The sequence below is a fragment of the Canis aureus genome, chromosome 12, assembly GCF_053574225.1.
Source record: "Canis aureus isolate CA01 chromosome 12, VMU_Caureus_v.1.0, whole genome shotgun sequence".
In the NCBI taxonomy this organism is placed as follows: domain Eukaryota; kingdom Metazoa; phylum Chordata; class Mammalia; order Carnivora; family Canidae; genus Canis; species Canis aureus.
Window position 1 is genome coordinate 54,223,387 of NC_135622.1, and position 24,601 is coordinate 54,247,987.

Below are 24,601 nucleotides of genomic sequence, written 5' to 3' on the forward strand. Positions count from 1 at the left end.
TGAAAGGAGCAGTGGGATCAGGACCTTATAGATGTGTAGAGCAGGAAATAATCTGTTGAGTACTAAACATCACACTCATCCAACTGGTGAGGAGATGAGGCTCCTGAGAGGTTAAGTGATTTGCTCCTAGTCACAGTCAGTTGCAGAACTGAAATTCCAACTTGGGAATCCCAACTTTTAGTTTTACTTTTCTTAACATTCTCTTGAAGGGGAAAAAAATCATATGACTCTCTATTCAATCCTGATTACAACAACTCATAGAATAAATTTAACACAAGTACATGTATAAATATACTATTTCTTACATTAATTCCTCTTTTTCTTTAAAGATTTTATTGATTTATTCATGAGAGACACAGGGAGAGACAGAGACACAGGTAGAGGGAGAAGCAGGATCTTTGTAGGGAGCCCGATGCGGGACTTGATCCTCAGGCCCCAGGATCATGCCCTGGGCTGAAGGCAGATGCTCAACCACTGAGCCACCCAGGCGTTCCTAATTCCTCTTTCTTTAAAGTCTCCCACGTTTACATATATTAAGAATCTTTCTGTCATCTTTGTCAGATTATTTAGTCATAAAGCCATTTATTCATTAACTCAATCACCCTTTCACTAGGGTTTCCTATACTCTGTGCACTGCAAAAGGGAATGGGGATCCAAGGATGAAAAAAACAAAACAAAACAAACAAACAAAAAAAAAAAAACAAAGATGAACAGGCCCCTGTCCTTAGTCTCAGAAAGTTCATCATCCTATAGGAAAGACAAACACACATGTGCAATACTATACGGTAAGTGTGCACAATGGAAGGAGCAATCAGTTTTGAAAGTTGAGAGAGGGTGTCTCAGAGTTAATGATCCTTGAGCTGGTTCTTAGACAAAAACTAGGAGTTGGTCACTTAGAGGTAGGAGGTGGAGGTAAGGTGAAGAGTAATGAGCTTTCCAGGTGAATGATGTGCAGGAGTCTTCATGGCTGAAAGGCAGAGAAACTTTTTCCCTGACAACATTTGATGGGGCAACACCAGTTGAGTTTTGGGGAAACATTTTTAAGTCTTAACCAAGTAAAAGGTGACTTAATGAAAAGGATAAATGACAAATTCTTTTAAATCCAGAAAAACCTCTCTTCTTCTAGCATCTGGAAGAGACTAATTATTGTGTGGAGTAACTTTATGAAACCCAGGCAAATGGGATTCTTTGAGACTTTTTTTGCTCTGGGCAGTAGAAGAGAAGTTTCATGGGATGAGTTCTTTTCCCACTTGTTCAGCTTTGGCAGCTGTGACCGGATCCACGCCTGTAGAGTTTCATGTCATAACAGTGACATTGTTTCTGTGAGACTGAAGTGATATTTACTGAGCTGTGGGGACACAGAGATGAATATGACATGATCTCTGCCTCCAGGGAACATGCAGCCAGGTGGTGAACACAGACAGGTGGTAAAGCACACGCAGCATGGTGGGATGTATGCTGCTGGGCTTAGAGGATAGCATGGGGGCCAGGGTGGCTTGTGTTCTTAGGTTGAATCTTGAAGAATGAGTAGGAGTCAATTCAGGGGAGGAAACTTTTCCTCATAGAAGGAATAATAATAATAATAATAATAATAATAATAATAATAAACAATTGGAACTCTGGACCAGTATGAGGTTTTTGGAGAATATGGACAGGACAGTGAAGCATAAGGAGCAGTTGAGGCAAGAAGAGACCAATCCCCAGAGACTTCTAGGTCTAGAGGAGTGTAGACTTTATTTTATATGGTTGGAAGAGCCATTGTTAAATTTTAAGCAAAGTCATCAGATTAGGCTTTAGTTTTAGAAGCATCATTCTGGCTATAGTACAGGTGAAAAGGTGGACAGGGCAAAATTAAAGACAAGGAGACCAGTTGCCTGGCTGTTACAGCATCTTTGGCAAGAGATGAAGGTGGACTGAATTAAAATGTAAAAATTGTAGGGATTGCCAGTTGTGTCAGGGTAGAAAGGGATGGGAGGAATTTTCTAGTTTAGTTGTCTGGGTAGATAGCCTTGCTACTACAAGATGAGTATTATAGAAGGAAGAACTAGTTTGGGGTGCTGGTGTGTGTGTGTTGAGCTGAGTTCTAGATTCTAGAGTAGCTAGATATGGGGTACCTGTGGGTCCTCCAAATTAATATATCCTGTAGAAAGTAGAGTTACAGAAGATAGCATGAGTCTGCAGCTGAGAAGAGAGATCTGGGTTTGAGACGTAGACTTGAGGTTGACCAGCCTATAAGAAGCAGTTGGACATGGAGAGGGAGGGGCATGGAGCTTTCTGAGAACATGATCAGAAAGAGAGGAGGCTGAGGATCAGATCAAGTGACTGCTCTGTTTGAAATGATACATCAGAAACTTCAGATCTTATTCATTGTTGACACAGCCTTCAGGTGTTTTCCCCATGGGCAGACTTTGGCTGACAACAAAGTGTTAAGTGCCAGGAGCTAGATTTATTCTGTAAAGAAATTCTTCCCAAAGCAAGAAATTTTTGGCTTTCACTCTGGGACTGTGTGTGCGTAGCTTCTAACAACTCTTGGTGGTTGGTGGTTTGGATCACATTTGGACCAATATTTTCACACTAGTATTTTGAGTAAAATAGTCTTGGATCATAGAAGTGGATAAGTATTCTTTGAGCCTCACGGCTAGTCACCTGTTTTGCTCTGAACAAGTCTGGCACAGAGTGGGATTTTACCTTTTGAAAAAGAAGGAACTAGAGGGATCCCTGGGTGGCACAGCGGTTTGGTGCCTGCCTTTGGCCCAGGGTGCGATCCTGGAGACCCGGGATTGAATCCCACGTTAGGCTCCCTGGTGCATGGAGCCTGCTTCTCCCTCTGCCTGTGTCTCTGCCTCTCTCTCTCTGTGACCATTGTAAATAAATAAAAATTAAAAAAAAAAAGAAGGAACTAGAGAGCAAATAATTTGTCCTTTCTTTCTACCTTCATATATTAGAATTCTCTAGAGAAATGGACTAATAGATTATATACAGAGAGAGGAAGAGATTTATTTATAAGGAATTTGCTCACACAGTTAGAAGCTAAGAAGTCCCACTATGCGCCATCTGCAAGCTGGAAGACCCAAGAGAGTTGGTGGTGTCATTTAGTCCAAATCAAAAGGCCAGAGGACCAGGGGGCCTGAGGGCAGGAGAAGATTGAGGTCCCAGCTCAAGCAATCAGGCAGGCAGAGCTGAATTCTTCCTCCTTCCACTTTTTTGTTCTATTTAGGCCCTCAAAGGGTTGAATGGTGTCCATCCACACTGGAGAGAACTGCTTTTTGAGTCCGCTGATTTAAATGCTAATTTCATTTGGAAACATCCTCACAGACATACCCAGAAATAATGTTTAGTCAAATATCTGTGCACTTCATGATCCTGTCAAGTTGACACATGAAATTAACTATCATACTCAGAAGTAAAAGGTATGGGAATACTCTAGAGTCCTTGCCTGTCTCTCTCTTCCTGTTTCTTTTTTCTTTTCTCTATCCCTTTCTATGGTTCACTAACTGTTATTAGAACACCTAGTTTAGGGACGCCTGGGTAGCTCAGCTGGTTAAAGCATCTGCCTTCAGCCCAAGGCGTGATCCTGGAGTCGCAGGATCGAGTCCCACGTCGGGCTCCCTGAATGGAGCCTGCTTCTCCCTCTGCCTGTGTCTCTGCCTTTCTCTCTCTCTCTCTCTCTCTCTGTCCCTCATGAATAAATAAATAAATAATCTTTAAAAAAAACCAAACACCTAGTTTATTCCCAGTGCCACGATAAGGGATTCGATAAATACAACATAGTCCTGGCCATTGAGGAGGGTGGTCTACTGGGGAAGATAGTAATGCAAGTGAATACATTTTGGGAAATATACAGAGTGATATGATACAGAGAGGAGACAAGATGGTCTGAGTGCTGTAATAGACTGTTACTTTGGTGTCCCCAGTTAACTGTCTCTTCCAGCATTCCTCATGTGGTCCCCGTCTCATGTGGACTCTGGGCTTGTTCACTTGATTGGCTTTGACTGATAGGACATTGACTAGTACAATGCCAGCAGCATCTCAATAAACATTTGCATATTGGGGTTTGTCTCTGAGATGCTCTTTTTGCAAGCTGGCCACTGTTCTACGAGAAAGATCTAAGAGCCACATGGAGAGGCTCTCTTGGAGAAAGTTGAGGCCCCTACCTATAGGTACAGTTGAACTCCCCACTAGTGGCTAGTATTAACTGCCAGCATGCAGTTATACCATCCAGCTCACCCACTGCCCAGCCACTGTTGTATGAGCAGAAGAATCCACTTGACCAAAAAACAGAATCATGAGAAATAATAAATTGATACTGTTTCCAGGCACTGTGTTTTGAAGTTTCCTCTAGTCACCAAAGCCTTTTAAATTGTTCTTCCTTCTTTACCTGCTATTGTGGGCTGACTTGGGTCTCCCCTCCTCTCCAATTCATAGGGTTGAAGTCCTGACCCCTCTCTGAATGCGACTGCATATGGAGATAGGACCTTTAAAGTGATGGCTAAGTTAAAATAAGGCTGTTAGGATGGACCCTAGCCCAACGTGAATGGTGTCCATATAAGAGGAAATGCAGGGGCACCTGGGTGGTTCAATGGTTGAGCATCTGCCTTTGGCTCAGATCGTGATCCCGGGATCCTGGGATCGAGTCCTTCATTGGGCTCCCCATAGGGAGCCTGCTTCTCCCTCTGCCTATGTCTCTGCCTCTCTCTGTGTGTCTCTCATGAATAAATGAAATCTTTAAAAAATGCAGACACATAGAGACACACCAGAGATGCATGTGAACAATGAACAGACCATGTGAAGGTGGCCATCTGCAAGCCAAGGAGAGAGGCCTTGGAGGAAAGTAAACCTGTCCACGCCTTGATCTTGGGCTTCTGGGCCCCAGAACTGTGAGAAAATAAACATGTTTTTAAAATCCCTGGTCTTTGGCACTCCTAGAAAATGAGTACACCTGCTACAGCTAACTATTCACCAAGTAATGCCAGTTCTGTTTTGTTAACGTCCTTCATATTCACCGCCTTCCTGAAATTTGTCACCTATATTTCTAGTGTCATCATTTTCTTCTTGGGTTATTGCAATGGCCATATTCCTGCTTTCCCTCCCTCTTTTCTTTCCCTTCCATGAAGTCACTCTTCCTCCATCTTTTAGATCAGGGTTTCTCGGCCTTGTCACTTTGACCTGTTGAACCACGTAATTCTTTATTGTAGTTGGAGCTACGCTGTGCATTGTAGAATGTGTGGCAGCACGCCTAGCCTCTGCACGCTAGATGCTAGTAACACCGCCACAGCTATCTCCAGAAATTTGCAAGTATTGCTTGTGGTCAGAATCACCTCCAATTGGGAGCCAATGTCTAAAACTCTGTCTAGAACCCAATGCCTTTGGATTCAAAGGACCTTTAGTGATTGCCTGCTATTTTTGATATGTTTCTCAGATAATTCTCACTTCATGATAGGGAAATTAAAGGTAAGGGAGATAGAATGACATTATGGATGACCTCACCTTAGTTCTGATCGAAGTCAGGAGCAGCATTTGGTTAATCTCTTCCTTTCTGGGCAGAGGATATTAAACGTGTAAAGAAGAGTATGTCATGTAGAAATATAAGAGGGTTTTTAAAATTTATTTTTAAAAAATCTGAATCACATTCATTCTGACCTATAGAAGACATAACCTATTTTTGCACTTTGTAAAATTACTAATAGATATTACTTATCAGGGCCTTGCTGTGTGCCAGACACCATTGTATCCAAGTTTTAGAGAAATTAACACATTTAATCCTCACAAAAGCCCTAAGAACGTGATGCTATTTTAAATTCTGTTTTACCAGTGAGGAAATTTAAGTTACATTATTTCCCCTAAATGCAACTAACCTAAGCTGGAGCACAGATTCAAACCCAGGCCAGCTTTCTCTGGAGTCGTATCTTCACCATGCTACATTCTGTTGTGGATATACAGTGAAGGCACTGTATGTATTCTTGGGCTAGCTTTGCCACTTACTAGCTCTGTGTTCTTGGCTGAATTAACTTACTTCTCTGAATTTAGTTCATTCTTCAGTAGAAGGGGGGAAATAATCCATACTTTATCCTTTCCCTATGTAATTTTCATAGGATTAAATAGTCTAAGGTCTAGTACAAAGTAGATACACACTAAGAATTAATTTATTCTTTTATATATTTGTATGGGAACTCTATCACTTGATCTAACTATGTCATTCATGAATTAAGGATAGAAATGTGTATGTAGTAACAGGTATTAAAAATGTAAAACAATATATAAATATTTAATTTTGAGAAATGTAGTTTTTTGTGTGTGCATGTTTGTGTGTGAGAGAGAGGTGGGCATGTGCTAGCCTTTTGGAACATCTAATTTGTTCTCAGTGCTTTTCTGTATTATCTCATTTAATTATCTTCAGGGTATTTATCTTAATTTAATATCTAAGAGAACTGAGACCCAAAGAGAAGTTGTAGCTTACCCAGTGTCATAGCTAGTGAATGACAAGGCTGTCATTCAAACCTGGATCCATCTGGCTCTGAAATCTAGGCTCAGATGCCTTACTCTGCTTTCATGTGACATTTTTAAGTTTCTTAGCTTATCAAAATAGTTAAGTGTGCAACCCTAATCATCAAAATAGTTAAGTGTGCAACCCTAATCACGTAAAAAAAAAAGTATAGGTGTTCATGTCCTTCTGAGATGAAGTCCCACAGGGATGATAAACATAATAGCTTAGTGTCCCATGGCAGGGCTGTCCCTGAGGGTTAACATATCAAAAAGAGAAGAGAAGCAGGTCTGTTAGCCTACAGTTTAATTCTCTCTCTCCCTCTCTCTCATACACACAGACACGCACACATACACACAGGCTCACTTGCTTTTGTACCATCCAAAAAGTCATCAAGATAATGTAAAGGGCTGTGGAAAATTACTTTGTGTTAGGAGTACCTGGAGAAAAGAACTTGGACATTTATGGAAGCAACTCCACAAGAAAAAACCCCAGGGAAATTAGACTCCGTAATAAATAGAAATTACCTTGAAATAATTGCTAACTTTGTAATCATTTTAAAGTTCAATGAAAAATTTAGAAATAAAAGAGAACATGCCATGATTGAGATATTAAAAAAATTATACATGAGCCGTGAAAGTAGTAAGCATGTCAGAAAACCCACAACTATTTATGTAGCTAGGCCTTAGGGACACTCTTTGGGTCCAAGTAAAGAAAAGGATCATGTAAATCATTTCAGTTAGTGTGAGGTTTTTTTTTTTTTTTTTTTTTTTTTAAGAGAAACTGTGAAGATATCAGGAGACTACAAAGAAAAGGGAAGAAAATTTGATAAAGAATTTCACAAAATAAATGAACTGAGAACATATACCCCCAGGGAGGTCTGACAACTAATGGGAAATGAAATGGGATAGATTTTATAAGGAAAAACTATTTTGGTAATGCAATGGAATGATCAACAGTGGCTTAGGTGGACCAAAAAAATTTTGAGATGATTCTTCATCATTTCAGAGACATTGGCTAGAGAAGCCCCTGCCTGCTTTTTGATCTCCTCTTATAATACTTCCATTGTTTTCCTTTGTACATTTTAGTCATAAGGACAACAGTTCAGGTTTTAAAAGTGAGCAATACATTTCATGGTTTTTTTTTTGGTGGAAAATAGGGTTTTTTTTTTTTGCATGTTATTAGTTTAATCTGCAATTAGGAACATGGAGGAAAATTCTAGGGCACATACTAATGGATGGGAAACTCAGAGTGGTCTGTATGGCTAGAGCATAGATAGGGATGTGGTACATGGGATAGCTCTTTTAAAATATAATAACCTAAAGTGATCAAAATGACAATTTATGACTAAGAATCTTTGTTCCCAAGGAAAGATATGTTGAAACATTTCTAGGCAAGAAGGGAAAGCATATGAATTTCTGCTCAACATTTCTATGCAGGTAACACGCATATACACAGAGATGCATGCTTATGATAGAGAATCAAGACACTGGGGATGTGGAGATAATAAACTTTATGACATAGGAAGTCTACAGTCTGGCATTCTAGAGCAGTGTTTCTCAAAGTGTGTTCACTAGACCAGCATCAGGATCACCTAGGTATTTGTTATAAATGAAATTCTCAGGCCTTATCTCAGTCTTTCTTAAATGAGAAATTCTGGAGAGCACCTGCTTTTTTGTTTTAACCATCTCCATAGAAGACTGTGATAAGATCAGAAACAAGACAGGGATGTCCACTCTCACCACTGCTATTCAACATAGTACTGGAAGTCCTAGCCTCAGCAATCAGACAACAAAAAGAAATAAAAGGCATTCAAATTGGCAAAAAAGAAGTCAAACTCTCCCTCTTCGCCGATGACATGATACTCTACATAGAAAAACCAAAAGACTCTACCCCAAGATTGTTAGAACTCATACAGCAATTCGGTAGTGTGGCAGGATAAAAAATCAATGCCCAGAAGTCAGTGACATTTCTATACACTAACAATGAGACTGAAGAACGAGAGATTAAGGAGTCAATCCCATTTACAATTACACCCAAAAGCATAAGATACCTAGGAATAAACCTAACCAAAGAAGTGAAGGATATATACCCTAAAAACTACAGAACACTTCTGAAAGAAATTGAGGAAGAGACAAAGAGATGGGAAAATAGTCCATGCTCATGGATTGGAAGAATTAATATTGTGAAAGTGTCAATGCTACCCAGGGCAATTTACACATTTTTATCAAAATACCATGGAGTTTCTTCAGAGAGTTGGAACAAATTATCTTAAGATTTGTGTGGAATCAGAAAAGACCCCGGATAGCCAGGGGAATATTAAAAAAAAAAGAAAACCATAGCTGGGGGCATCACAATGCCAGATTTCAGGTTGTACTACAAAGCTGTGGTCATCAAGACAGTGTGGTACTGGCACAAAAACAGACACATAGATCAATGGAACAGTATAGAGAATCCAGAAGTGGACCCTCAACTTTCTTCATTTTAGTTTGAGAGTCACTGATCTGCAGCATGTAGCAACACCTTTGTCCAGGTGGGGAATGTACAGGACATAATCCTTGCCCTCAAGCAAATCTCAATCCAGTTGAAATTTTAAGACCTCTACTTGATTAATGAAAATTTATGGGTTTTATATGGGGTGTTACAGCAGAGGTGATCTTGAAAATAGAGATTAAGGAGAAACAGGCTCTGCTTCAGGGTATGGGCAAAGGCTGAAAAGTAGAGATGTACTTAAGAATTAATAGGAACTTTGCAACCAGACAAAGGCAGGAAATAAAATTGTAGGCCGTGGAAAAATGGCACATCAAAGTGCAAAAGGTTGAAAGAAATTATTTCTATGGGATGTAACAGGTGGTTGATGTGGCTAAAGCACCAGTGAATGGATGGACATTTTGGAAGCAGCACTGCCCTAGTCAGGTCTACTCTTATCTCACCTTTTGATTATTGCTGAGAGCTCCTTACTTGTCCTTTAGCCTCCAGTATAGTTCTCCATTAAATTCATCTTTAGCAATTAGAAGGACCATTAATTAAAGTACAAATCTGGGGGATCCCTGGGTGGCGCAGCGGTTTGGCGCCTGCCTTTGGCCCAGGGCGCGATCCCGGAGACCCGGGATCGAGTCCCACATCGGGCTCCCGGTGCATGGAGCCTGCTTCTCCCTCTACCTGTGTCTCTGCCTCTCTCTCAATCTCTCTGTGACTATCATAAATAAAAAAAAAAAAAAATAAAGTACAAATCTGTCCATGGCACTTTCCTGCTTAAAACTGTTTCCTGGGGAGCCCTGGTGGCGCAGCGGTTTGGCGCCGCCTGCAGCCTGCGGTGTGATCCTGGAGACCCAGGATCGAGTCCCACATCGGGTTCCCTGCATGGAGCCTGCTTCTCCCTCTCCCTGTGTCTCTGCCTCTCTCTCTCTCTCTGTGTCTATGAATAAATAAATAAATCTTAAAAAAAAAAAAAAAACCTCTTTCCTGACTCTGGTTTGCCTGTAGAGTAGAGCCCAGACTCCTTAGCTTGACATACATATGTAAGGTCTTGCACGCTCTCAGTTGCTTTTATGTCTACCCTGAATTCTGGCCTTTTCCTAGATTTCCTCAGCATCTTTCATCTGCTGCTTCTCCAACTGCCTTTTTTTTTTTTTTTAAAAGGAACTCCTATTTAACCTCTAAGAATCAGCTTAAATTTTATTTCCTTTAAGGGTCCCCAAGGACCTCACCTCCAAAGCTGACTAGGGGGATCTTCCCTGTGCTTATATGATGTCCTTGGATGCAACTATGTCCTACATGTAGCACACAGTACTGATAGTGCTCACCTGTTTTCTCCCATCTTATTCTGATCCTGTGCAGGACAAAAGCTCAGTCTTCTTAGTTTCTAACCTGAAGTCTGAGCATAAGGCCTTGCACATCATAGTGTGAGTGAATATTTATTGAGTGGATGAACTGTGAAGGGATTTGTGTTTCAGGCAAAAGAACCTCTGAGGAAAGTTTAAGATAATAACTATTCTTCTTTAATTGACAAGACCACTTTGTTTGGGGAAACTGTGATGCTGGGAGCAGATTCATAATTATGAATACCCTTCAACTCTGGTCTTTCTAGCTACTTAACCTTGGTGCAACTCCTTACCACTAACACAATTATATCCATCTAACTTGAATGATTCTTCCTTTCCCCAGGTTGAACATAGCATGGGCAACCTCTATGAGAGCATGGATATTGATCTGCTTTACATCAGAGCTAATATAGAGTTGATTCTCATTGTTCATGGTAGTTGTATTCTATAAAGTCACTATGAATGTTGAATTAGCAAATACTGAACCATTGCTTCTAGGGGAAATACTGGATTAGGTTCCTGTGAATCCTTGGTCATAATATTTTTGTCAACCAATTGATATATAATCTTACTTTATGTGCATTGCTATGTAAAACTATCTCATTTTTACATATATGTATATATACCTATATATGTGTGTGTATATATATAAATTTAAACAAAATTTAAGCTGATATATAATCATATATATATATATATATATATAATTTATTAATGTTGAACTCATGGCCAACAGCATTACATAACTTATGCCTGAAAAAAAAAAAAAAACTTGTGGCACATGCGTTTTCTTCATTAGGCACTCTGTAGCTTTCTTGAACTTAGGGACACTAGGCTACACTTCAGTCCTATGCTTGGGGGCATTTTAAGCAGCAACATCACCAATAAAAAGTCCTCAAATGTGAAAAATGTGGCACTAATTAACTAGGAAAAGGACATTTGCTTACACTATGAGAATTGAAACAAAGAGGCAGGGTGTCCCCTTGTTTGATCTCAGTTGGAAAAGTTTGATTAAACATTATGGAAAAAAGATCATGAACTTAATGTCATAAACAATTAAAAATGAAATAGACATAGATATAAAAAGTGAACAGAACTGTGCAGCAACTTCAAGCAACTTAATATCTGTATAACTGGAATTCCCGAAGGACAGAAAAAAAAGTGAAGGAAAAATAATCAGGAAAAAAATATCCATGCTTCACCTCTGCCCTCTCAAAAAAACAAAAAGGGAGATTATGATCAAAACCAGTTAGTAAATTGAACACCAATAAAAAATAAATTATCTTTGTGTATGGTGAAAGAGAGTGGTCTAGTTTCATTCTTCTGCATGTGGATGTCCAATTTTCCCAGCACCATTTATTGAAGAGACCTCGGTGTCCAACGAAAGATGAATGAATAAAGAAGATGTGGTTTATGTATACAATGGAATATTACTCAGCTATTAGAAATGACAAATGCCCACCATTTGCTTCAACGTGGATGGAACTGGAGGGTATTATGCTGAGTGAAGTAAGTCAGTCAGAGAAGGACAAACATTATATGTTCTCATTCATTTGGGGAATATAAATAATAGTGAAAGGGAATAGAAGGGAAGGGAGAAGAAATGTGTGGGAAATATCAGAAAGGGAGACAGAACGTAAAGACTGCTAACTCTGGGAAACGAACTAGGGGTGGTAGAAGGGGAGGAGGGCGGGGGGTGGGAGTGAATGGGTGACGGGCACTGGGGGTTATTCTGTATGTTAGTAAATTAAACACCAATAAAAAATAAATTAAAAAAAATAAATTAAAAAAAATTTATAAAACAAAAAAACAAAACAAAACAAAACAAAACAAAAAACAGTTAAAACCAGTACTAAAGAGAAAGTTTTAAAGATGGCAGGCTGGGATCAGAGTCTCATTACCCACAAAGGAATAAAAATAAGGATGACAGTAGATTTATCATCAGAAACAACACATGCTAGAAGAAATACTGAAAGAGAATTATCAGCATAGAATGCTATACCCAGTGAAAATATCTTTTAAAGAGGAAAATACTTTTTATAACCATACAAAAGCTAAAATAATTTGTCCTGGCACAACTGCACTACAAGAAATGTTAAGGGAAGTACGTTAATTATAATAAAAGTGATACTAAATGAAAATCTTGATCTGTAGGAAAGAATAAGGAGCCCTAGAAATGCTAAGTAGGTAGATACGAAAACCTTTATCTTATAATCTAAACTCTTTAAAGCAAAAAAAAAAAATGTTGTATGAAGTTTACAAAATATGTAGAAATAAAATGTGTGACAACATAAAAGAAATGGAAATATAAAGTTGTAATTTTTATAAATATAATGAAATCTCTTAATATGGAGGTCAGCTGTGTTAAATTGAAAATGCATACTATATACTTTAAATTGAGCACTATGTAATACAACAAGTTTTATCCGGTAAGCCAACAATGGGGATAGTAGGGAATTATTAAAAACAAACAAACAAACAAACAAAAACCCAATCCAAAAGGAGGCAGAGAAAAAGAAAAAAAAGGAGCAAATGAGATTAATTGAAAACAAATACCAAGGTGGAAGATTTATATCCAGCCATAGCAATAAACACATAAATGTAAATGGTCTAAGCATTCTAATAAAAGGAAGATATTGTCAGATTGGATTTTTTTTTATTTATTTTTTTGTCAGATTGGATTAAAAAAGAAGACAACAAGGCTGAACTCCACATTGATTAGAAGACACATTATTATTTAAATTTTATTTATTTATTCATGAGAGACACACGGAGAGAGACAGAGACACAGACAGAGGGAAAAGCAGTCTCCTCACAGGGAGCCTGATGTGGGACTTGATCCCAGGACCAGGATCATGCCCTGAGCCAAAGGCAGATGCTCAACCACTGAGCCACCCAGGTGTTCCTAGAAGACACATTAAATATAAGGACAAAAGTCATTTCCAATTTTTATTGCTGATATGAAGACATACAATTGATTTTTCTATACTGACCTTACATCCTGCAACCTTGCTAAACTCACTATTTCTGGTAACTTTTTTTGTCAAGCCCATATTTTTGTCCTCTGTAATAAAGATTTCCTTATTCCTTTCCAGTTTAAATGATGAGGGTTTGTGGGTTTTTTTTTTTTTTTTTCTTGCCTTGCTTGCTAGAACCTCCAGTACAGTGTTGAATAGAACTGATGAGAATGGACATCCTTGCCTTGTTTCTTATATTAGGTGGAAAGCAATCAGTCTTTCACTGTTAGGTATGATGTTAGCTATAGGTTGTAGATGCCATTTATATTAGGTTGTGGAAGTTCCTTTTAGTTCTTAGTTTTGTTTTTGTTTTTGTTTTTTTTTTTTTTTTTGAGAGGCTTCATCAGGAATAAATGTTGGATTTTTTTCAAATATTTTTTCTGATTCTGTTGAGATGATAATAGTTTTATATTCAAGTCTGTTAATATAGTAAATTATACTGATTGATATTTGACTGTTAAATCAACCTTGCATTCCTAGGATAAATTCTACTTGCTCATGATGCATTTAAAAAAATACATATAAATAAATATGTTGTCATATTTAGTTTTTAAAAATTGTGTTTAAAATGCTTCCATCTGTGTATATGAATACTATTGGCTTCTAAGTTTTGTTTTTTTTTTTGGTAATAACGGCCTATTTTTGCTCTCTGAATAATGCTAACCTCAGGGAAAGAGTTGTGGAATATTTTTTCCATTTCAGTTTTCTGGAACAGTTTGTGCAGAATTGATACTATTTCTTCCCTAAACATTTGGTGTCATTTTGGTAAATCTATTCAGAGCCTGGAGTTTTCTTTGTGGGAAGGTTTGTAGCTATAAATTTTAAGAAATAATAGAGATAAGACCGCTTAATTTATCTCCTTGTTCTTTAGTGACATTTAATGATTTCTGTATTTCAACTACTGACCAATTTATCCAGGTGGGCAAATTTATTGGCATAAAGTTATTCATATTTCTTCATTATCATTTTCAGATCTGTAGAATCTGTAGTGATACCATCTCTTTTGTTCCTGATATTGATAATCTATATCTTTTTTTTTTTTCCTAATCTGGCTAGAGGTTTATCAGTTTTTTTTTTTTTGTTTGTTTGTTTTTTTGTTTTTTAACATTGAAGGACGTTTGGGCTGATTCTAGTTCTAGTTTTTGGCTATTACAAATAAAGTTGCTGTGAATATTTGTGAACAGGTTTTTATATGAACATGTTTCATTTCTTTGAGATAAATACTCAAGGGTACAATTGCTGGCCTATGTGTTATTGCATGTTTAATTTTTTAAGAGATTGCCTAATTGTTTTCCAGAGTGATTGTGGCATTTTATATTCAGTCATGTAATAATCTACTTTGTCCATATTTTTAAAAAGATTTATTTATTTATTTTAGAGATAGAGAGCTTGAATTGGGGAGGGGCAGAGGGAGACAGAGAGAGAAACTCAAGCAGGTTCCATGCTCAGCCTGGAGCCCAGTGCAGGCAGGGCTCTATCTCACAATCATGACCTGAGCCAAAACCAAGACTTGGATGCTTAACCGACTGCATAACTCAAATGCCCCTACCTTATCCATATTTTAACCAACATTAGTGCTACCACTATTTTATTATTATTTTTTATTTTAACCATTCTGACAGGTGTGTGGTAATCTTTCATTATGGTGTTAATCTGCATTTTCCTAATGGCTAATGGTGTTGAATATATTTTCATGTGCTTTTTTACTATCTGTATACCCTTTGGTGAATGTCTGTTCCTATCTGTTGTCCATTTTCTAATTGAATTGCTCATTTATTGAGTTTCCAGAGTTCTTTATGTATTTGGATTTTTCTTTTGTTGGATATCTGATTTCTGAATATTTTCTCTCATTCTATAGTTTGTCTTTTCAATGACTTCAAATGACTGTTCACATAGTAAAAGTTTAGAAGTCTGATGAAGTTCAGTTTATCAGTTTTTCTTTTTATGTATCATGCTTCTGATGTTAAGACTAAGAACTCCTTAGCTAGTCTTATAAGGATCCCAATAATTTTCTTTGATTTTTTGGGGGGGAGGGGGTTATATAGCCTTTAATTTTACATTTAAGTTTACAATTTATGTTGAGTTACTTTTTGTATAGGATGAGAGGATCCTTCATTTAATTGATTTTACAGCTTTGTAAAAAATCAGCATATGTGGGTCAATTCATATGATTTTTCTTTTGTAATTTATTGATTTAGTGGAATAAAGACCAACTGTTGTGGTGTATAACTCTTTTTATATATTGTTAGATTTGCTAATATTTTGCTAATATTTTGCTGAGTATTTTTCATGAGAGGTAGTGGTCTTCTGTTTTATTTGATGCTGTTTGTAGTGCTATCTTTGTATGGTTTTGGTGTCAGGATAATTCTGACCTCATGAAATGAGTTTGGAAATGTTTCTCTTTTATTTTTCAGAAAAAAGATTGTGTGAAATTACTGGTTATTGTTCTTCAGATGTTCAGTAGAATTCTAGTGAAGCTGTCTGGGTATGGAGCCTTGTTTTTTGATATTTTAAATTACATATTTATTTTTTTTGATTGTTATGGTGCTGTACTCATTGTGTATTTTACCATAGTTGAGTTTTGGTAGTTTCTACTTTTTGGAGGAATTGGTTCATTTCTTCTAAGTTAACAAATTTGTGAGTGTAAAGTTGTTCATTGTATTCCCTTTTTAATGGCAGCACAAAGGGTAGTTGTAATCTCTATTTCAAAATTCCTAACATTGTTGCTTTGTGTTTTGTCTTTTTGATAATGTGAGCCACATATGTAACATATTATTTAACAGCTTTATTGAGATACAAGTGATAAACAAAAGATTGTGCATATTCACTGTATACTATTTGATAAATTTGGACATATGCATATGCCCTTGCTAGATCCATACACATTTTATAACTTTTTCCAAAGTAATAAAAGATCAGGCTTTTTGTTTTTTCAAATTTGTATGCTTTTTTTTCAATTTTATGGATATTTCCTTTTATGTTTATTGTTTTTCCTCCTTTAGTTTACTCTAATTTAGTTTCCTGAGGAGGAAACTTGGTTATCAGCTTGAGATCTTTTCTCATTTCTAATGGAAACATTTAATGCTACAAATTTCCCTCTCATCATTGATTTAGCTGCTTCTCTCATATTTGGTAAGTTGCATTTTTGTTTTCATTAATTATATTCATTTTGAAAGTTTCCTTTGAGACTTTCTTTTTTGACTTTACTCAGAAGTATATTGTTTAATTCTCATGTGTTTAGAAATTTTCCTGTTATTGATTTCTATATGGTCAGAAAACACATTTTGTATGATTCAAATTCCTGTTAATTTGTTGAAGTTTGTTTTGTAGCACAGGATATGATCTGTCTTGGTGAATATTCCACAGGTTCTTGGGGGAATAAAGTATAATCTGCTGTTATTGAGTAGAATATTCTATATATGTATGTTCATTAGATATCCTTTTAGTTGATTGTGTTGTTCAGATCTTCTAAATCTTGCTGATTTTCTGTTCATAGTTTTCAAATTTGCTGAGAGGACAGCAGTCCTCAATATAATTATGGTTTTGCTTATTTCTCCTTTCAGCTCTATCAGTTTTCCTTTCACTTATTTTGAGCCTCTGTTGTTTAGCAGATACATATTTAGGATCATTATGTTTTCCTGGTGTATTTATCCTTTTATCATTATGTAATGTCCCTCTTTTCTTTTAGTAATTTTCTTTGCTCTGCCATTTACTTTCTAAGATGGTGATATAGCTACTCCTGCTTTTTGTTAAAAATATAATCTTTGCATGGCATATTGTTATCTTTTTACTTTCATTCTACCTATGTTATTGAATTTGTAGTGAATTTATTTTAAGCAATATATAGCTGGGTTGTATATTTTTTATCCACTCTGCCAATCTCTGTCTATTGATTGATGTACTCAGACATTTAAGAGAGTTTTCAATATGCGAGAGCACTTAAGTGTGCTATTTTATTATTTTCTTTTTATTTCATTCTTCTCATTATGATTCTTACCTTTCTTTTTTTCTTGCCTTCCCATGGGTACCTTGAAAACTTTTTAGGATTCCTTTCTGATTTATTTATCATATATTTTAGTATATCTTTCTGTATTGTTTTTGTAGTGGTTGTTCTGGTTATTACAGTATATATATGTATGATCCTAACAGTCTATTGGAATCAGCATTTCACCACTTTGAGTGAAGTGTGGGGAAACTCACTCTCATTTAGGTCTCTTTGTCTTCTGTATTTTAAATAACATTGCCTTAGGTGTTGGATGGTATTACTGTTTTTGTATACATTGGATGAGATTTATAAAGCTCCCAAGGGAAAGGATATGCTATTGCACTTATACATATTTATGATCTTTCTGTTGTCCCTTCTACCTTCTTAATCTACTATAGTTCTTTCTTTTATAACTTCCTTTCTTTTTGAAAAAAAATTTCTTTTATCCAATCTCTAAGAGTGGGTATGTTGATGACAAATTTTTTTTTTCAGTTTTCCTGCATCTGAGAATGTTATTTCCCCTTCATTCTTAGGGGATAATTTTTCAAAATAGAATTCATGGTTGACAGTTCTTTTCTCTCAACATTTGAAAAATGTTATGTCACTTCCTCCTGGCCCTCCATGGTTCCAGATGAGAAGTCTGCTGTCATTTGAATTGGTGTCCCTTTTCTATAATGAGTCATTTATCTCCTTTCAAGAACTTTATTTTGATGTCAGTTTTCAAAAGTGTGATTACGATGTGTCTTGGCATGGATTTCCTTGACTTGATCCCTTTTGGTGTTCAGTTTTTTGATTGTGTAGAAGTGTGCCTTTATCAAAATTGGGAAATTTCAACCATTGTATCTTCTATTACTATTCCTACTTTATGCTTTCTAATCCTTCTGGGACTCTGATGATACAAAGCTTGGATCTATTTTTATATCCTACTTGTCTTCAAGACTGTGCTTGTTTCCTTTTTTTTTCCCCCTGTTTAATTCCTCTCTGTTGTTCAGGTTGGGTGAATTCAGTTATTTAGTCCTCAAGTTTACCAAGGCCATCATGCTGTCTTGAACCCATTCAGTTCTTAAAGTTTGCATTTTTGTATTTCTAGTTTATAATTTTCATCTGATTGTTTTTATAAATTCTTTGTCTTTTCTGAGATTTCTCAATTTTTCATTTGTTTCAAGACAATTTGTGATAGGTTTTTGAGGCATTTTTATGATGACTGTTTGTCTTAGCTCAGGCTGCCAGAACAAAATACCATTTACACCAAATACTAGTGGCTTATATGAAAGAAAATAATTTTCTCACACTTTGAGGACTGGGAAGTCCAAGATCAAGGCACTATCTAATTTGGTTTCTGGTGAGGGCCTTCCTCCTGGCTCACAGATGCTGTGTTCTTGCTGTGTCCTCACATGACCAAGACAGAGGGGACTCTGATATCATTATAAGGACGCTTATCTTATTGGATCAGGTTCCTACCCTTATGATCTCATTTAACCTTAATTACTTCTGTAAAGGCTCTGATGTCAAATATAATAATATTGTAGGTTAGGGGGAATATAAATAATAGTGAAAGAGAATATAAGGGAAGGGAGAAGAAATGTGTGGGAAACATCAGAAAGGGAGACAGAACATAAGAGACTCCTAACTCTGGGAAATGAACTAGGGGTGGTGGAAGGGGAGGAGGGCGGGGGGTGGGGGTGAATGGGTGACGGGCACTGAGGGGGGCACTTGACGGGATGAGCACTGGGTGTTATTCTGTATGTTGGCAAATTGAACACCAATAAAAATTAATTTATTATAAAAAAATAAAAAATACAAATATTTTTAAAAGATAAAAACAAAACAAAACAAAACAAAAAGAACCAAGGTTCATGAAATAAATGTATGATATTCTGTTCTTTGCATAAAAAATAATATTGTGGGTTAGGGCTTCAACATGTAATTTTGAGTTAGACACAATTTAGTTCACAGTGCTGCTTTAAAACCTTTTTTTATGCATACTTTTTTTTATTGGAGTTTGATTTGCCAACATATAGTATAACACCCAGTGGTCATCCCACCAAGTACCCCCCTCAGCGCCCATCACCCAGTCACCCCAACCCCCCGTCCACCTCCCCTTCCACCACCCCTTGTTCATTTCCCAGAGTCAGGAGTCTCTCATGTTCTGTCGCCCTCTAATTTTTCCCACTCATTTTCCCTCCTTTCCCCTTTAATCCCTTTCACTATTTTTTATATTCCCCAAATGAATGAGACCATATAATGTTTGTCCTTCACTCAGCATAATACCCCCAGTTCTGTCCACGTCGAAGCAAATGGTGGGTATTCGTTTTTTCTAATGGCTGAGGAATATTCCATTGTATACATAGATCACATCTTCTTTATCCATTCATCTTTTAATGGACACCGAGGCTCTTTCCACAGTTTAGCTATTGTGAACATTGCTGCTATAAACATCGGGGTGCAGGTGTCTCGGTTTTTCACTGCATCTGTATCTTTGGGGTAAATACCCTGTAGTCCAATTGCTGGGTGGTAGGGCAGGTCTATTTTTAACTCTGAGGAACCTCCACACAGCTTTCCAGAGTGGCTGTACCAGTTCACATTCCCACCAACAGTGGAGAGGGTTCCCCTTTCTCCACATCCTCTCCAACATTTGTTGTTTCCTGTCTTGTTAATTTTCACCATTCTCACTGGTGGGAGGTGATATCTCATTGTGGTTTTGATTTGTATTTCTCGGATGGCAAGTGATGTGGAGCATTTTTCTCATGTGCTTGTTGGCCAAGTCTATGTCTTCTTTGGTGAAGTGTCTGTTCATGTCTTCTGCCCATTTCATGATTGGATTGTTTGTTTCTTTGCTGTTGAGTTTAATAAGTTCTTTATAGATCTTGCATACTAGTCCTTTATCTGATACGTCATTTGCAAATATCTTCTCCCATTCTGTAGGTTGTCTTTGAGTTTTGTTGACTGTTTATTTTGCTGTGCAGAAGCCTTTTATTTTGATTAAGTCCCAATAGTTCATTTTTGCTTTTGTTTCCTTTGCCTTCGTAGATGTATCTTGCAAGAAGTTACTGTGGCCAAGTTCAAAAAGGGTGTTGTCTGTGTTCCCCTCCAGGATTTTGATGGATTCTTGTCTCACATTTAGATCTTTCATCCATTTTGAGTTTATCTTTGTGTATGGTATAAGAGAATGGTCCAGTTTCATTCTGCACGTGGCTGTCCAATTTTCCCAGCACCATTTATTGAAGAGACTGTCCTTTTTCCAGTGGATAGTCTTTCCTGTTTTGTTGAATATTAGTTGACCATAGAATTGAGGGCCCATTTCTGGGTTCTCTATTCTGTTCCATTGATCTGTGTGTCTGTTTTTGTGCCAGTACCACACTGTCTTGATGACCACAGCTTTGTAGTACAACTTGAAATCTGGCATTGTGATGCCTCCAGCTCTGGTTTTCTTTTTCAGTGTTCCTCTGGCTCTTTGGGGTCTTTTCTGATTCCACACTAATCTTAAAATGATTTGTTCCAACTCTCTAAAGAAAGTCCATGGTATTTTTATAGGGATTGCTTTGAACGTGTAAATTGCCCTCGGTAGCATAGACATTTTCACAATATTAATTCTTCCAATCCATGAGCATGGACTATTTTTCCATCTCTTTGTGTCTTCCTCAATTTCTTTCAGAAGGATTCTGTAGTTTTTAGGGTATAGATCCTTTACTTCTTTGGTTAGGTTTATTCCTAGGTATCTTATGCTTTTGGGTGCAGTTGTAAATGGGATTGACTCCTTAATTTCTTGTTCTTCAGTATCATTGTTAATGTATAGAAATGCCACTGATTTCTGGGCATTGATTTTGTATCCTGCCACACTCCTGAATTGCTGTATGAGTTCTAGCAATCTTGGGATGGGGTCTTTTGAGTTTTCTATGTACAATATCATGTCATCTGTGAAGAGAGAGAGTTTGACTTCTTTGCTAGTTTGAGTGCCTTTTATTTCTTTTTGTTGCCTGATTGCTAAGGCAAGGACTTCTAGTACTATGTTGAGTAACAGTGGTGAGAGTGGACATCCCAGGATGCAAGATTGGTTTAACATTCGTAAAACAATCATGAAAGATCACATCAATAATAGAAAAAAACAAGAACCATATGATCCTCTAAATAGATGCAGAGAAAGCATTTGACAAAATACAGCATCCATTCCTGATCAAAACTCTTCAGATTGTAGGGACAGAGGGAACATTGCTCAGCATCTTAAAAGCCATCTATGAAAATCTTTGAAACCTTTATGAGATAATTTTCACATGTGATACAGCTTGGTGTTGGTGCTCTTAATTGCTTTTTCTCAAGTTGAGATTTTTTTTTAAAGTTCTTGGTATGATTTTATTGTATTCTGGACATTATGTTTGGAGATCCTCAGTCCTATTTAATTTTTGTAATTTCAGGACAGCCCAGGTGGCTCAGCGGTTTGGAGTCGCCTTCTGCCCAGGGAGAGATCCTGAACAGGATTGAGTCCCACGTCAGGCTCCCTGCATGGAGCCTGCTTCTCCCTCTGCCTGTGTCTCTGCCTCTCTCCCTCTGTGTATGTGTATCTGATGAATAAATAAATAAAATCTTTTAAAAAATTTTGTATTTTCATAGGTAATCACCCTATGAAAATAACTTGTGGGTTGTGGTCTCCTTTTATTCTATGGTCATAATTTTCAGAATCTGTGCAGTATTCTTTTCATCTGCTTAGATCAATAGTAATGCCCAGGATTCCATTGTTCTTGCTGGTTTTGCATAAGGGGGTAGAAGTGATATCCCCAAACCAGGCAAACTGGTGTCTTGGCCCTGGTACGATCACTCTTCTGATGCTCTTCCTCCAGGCTTCCCCAGTGTCTCTGAGTAGGGGAGGAGAGTCTTGGGCCCCAGAGGACAAAGATATTTCCTGAACCAGGCTGCTCAATGGTACTGAGTCCTGTTTTCCAGTTCTTTCCATCTAGTTCACCCATACTAATTTTATTTTCACTTCTCCACATCTTACCACTCAGTGCAATATTTTGCATATAAAAGGTGCTCAATTGTTACTTTACTTAGATTTCTCATCAGTTATTTATTCACTTGTCAGGGGTGTTAGTCGAGGTAGTTTTATTTTTATCTACTCTTGTGGATTTGTCTAGACAACTGGTAAATCAAGGACAAGCCTCTCTAAGACTGTTAGATACAAAGCATGGATTCTTTCTGTGGAAGGTGTCTACCTTTATGAGACTAAGGGAGTGGCTTGGAGATGGCTTGCTATTCTCTGAGATGCTTTTCTATCACAGAGTCCTTTTTAGAGGCAAGCGAGAAAAATCATCACCTCCTCCTCTTGGCTTTTGTAGAAAACATCTAAAGAATTTCAGAAAGAAGTTTTAAGCTTTACATTGCAAAACAGGCTATTTGGTTGATCTGAGAAGAATCCCTAAATAGGTAACTGTTTTATTCCCTGTCACAGAGGCTGGCTCAAAAGCAAATGTTCCTTAATTTTGATTGATAGAATTATATAATATCAGAACTGAATGAGATATTAGGGAACAGCTGGTCCAAAACCCATTATGTTACCAGTGTGGAAAATGGGTCTTATTTAAAGTAATGGTTTGTCTAAAACCACAAAGAAGTTGTCAGCAAGTGGGCAGTAGGATGTTGTGTTGAAGTGCTTGTGTTCTTCATTCACAGTCTCTGGGTTTGAATCCTGTCTCAGTCACTTCTGGCTATATGACATTAGACAAGTCCTTTACTTTATCTGATTTTATTTATCCATTTGTATTATGAGGATTTAGTAAGATAATCCATGTTCAGTGCCTAGACAATAGTAAGAGTTAATAATTATAACTACAAACATTCCAGGGGCCACCCAGCTGTAGCTTAGAGAGTTTTCTGCTACATCATGGCAAACCAGTTCTATTCCCCTATTAGGTACAGTTTCTAGCTTCACCCATTCATTCATAAGCATTTGCTGAGCATCTGTTGGGTACACCGGCACTGGAGATACAAGGATAAATAAAATGCCCCCTTTGCCCTCCTAGAGCTTGCTTTCCAAAGGGAAGATAGCCCCATAAATAAAGGGATCAGAATGGAGGCATGCACAAGGCACAGAGTCTGGGGGAAGGAGGGCATCTCCTCTGTCTTAGGAAATTACTTTTAGGATTTCTTTATTTTCATCTGTTCATTGGAAGATAGCTGAGCCTCCATGTATTGACTATACATAGAGAATGGCTATAAGGTATTCACCCAGTAATTTTCAGAAATTAAATTTCTTTTTTTTTTAAGATTTATTTATTCATGAGAGAAATACAGAGAGAGAGAGAGAGAGACACAGGTAGAGGGAGAAGCAGGCTCCATGCAGGGCGCACGATGTGGGACTCCATCCTGGGTCCCCAGGATCACACCCTGGGCTGAAGGCCGCACTAAATTGCTGAGCCACCCGGGCTGCCCAGAAATTAAATTTCTAGTCTTAAAAACATTTCTATCAATATATGCATTGAATATCCTTAGGAGATCAGGGTTTGGGAAGCTAGAGGAACTAGTTCTGAGTCATGAGTGATCTGACGAGTCTGAAGTCAGGTAGAGTCACCTTCTACATTCTGTTTTAGTCACAACCAGGTAACTAGGAGTTTATTCAGCGTTAGTCTGCTGTTTGTCAGCCAGAATGTGGGAAACCCAGTTTCAAGAACAAGTTCTAATTAATGAATGATTATCTCAGGCAGCAGCAGAAGCATGCGCTGAAGAGAATTACGGCGATCAATGGGAGAACAAGAGATGTAGAAGTTAGTTTTATTTATTATCCCAAGACCACGGAAGACTTTTGACCTAGAATTTGAAAGCCAAAATTGGGGTATGGACATTATAATGGACAGGGACACCCAAGCTAAGGTGTAAGTGGAAGATGAGTGCCGAGGGCAGTACGCAGCCCGATGTGGCTCTCCCATGAACTTGAGGAGAGAGAGGAGGAGGGAGCAGACTGGTTTGGGGGTGAAATCCTAGCTGAAGACTGTGAATATCATACTAGCAAGGATGGACTCTGCACTTCATGGCACAGGCAATAGAGAGGCAATGGGTGTTAAGAGTGAGAATTACAAGAGCAAGCTTACAGTTATTATATTGTTAATAAATACTCTGCTCTTTGCATCTTTGTGTTGTAAAAGGCAGGAATATTAAGCATATTTAAGCAATGGCAGACTTTTCTTGCCACAGTAGCCAGTAAACATATATACTTTAAAAAGAGAGCACTTTATAAAATGTCTTTGAAAAACTATCTTTTTAAAAGATTTTATTTATTTATTTATGATGACACACACACAGAGAG

The 24,601-nt window shown here is 37.5% G+C and overlaps 1 long non-coding RNA gene across 1 annotated transcript in view; it reads left to right on the forward strand.

The window, feature by feature from the left end:
- Positions 1-21,843, forward strand: part of LOC144324715 (uncharacterized) — a 77,041-nt gene extending 55,198 nt beyond the window's left edge. The window contains exon 3 of the long non-coding RNA XR_013390148.1: positions 21,720-21,843. This is a non-coding gene — a long non-coding RNA (uncharacterized LOC144324715). The remainder of the gene's footprint in view (positions 1-21,719) is intronic.
- The last annotated feature ends 2,758 nt before the right edge of the window (positions 21,844-24,601 follow it).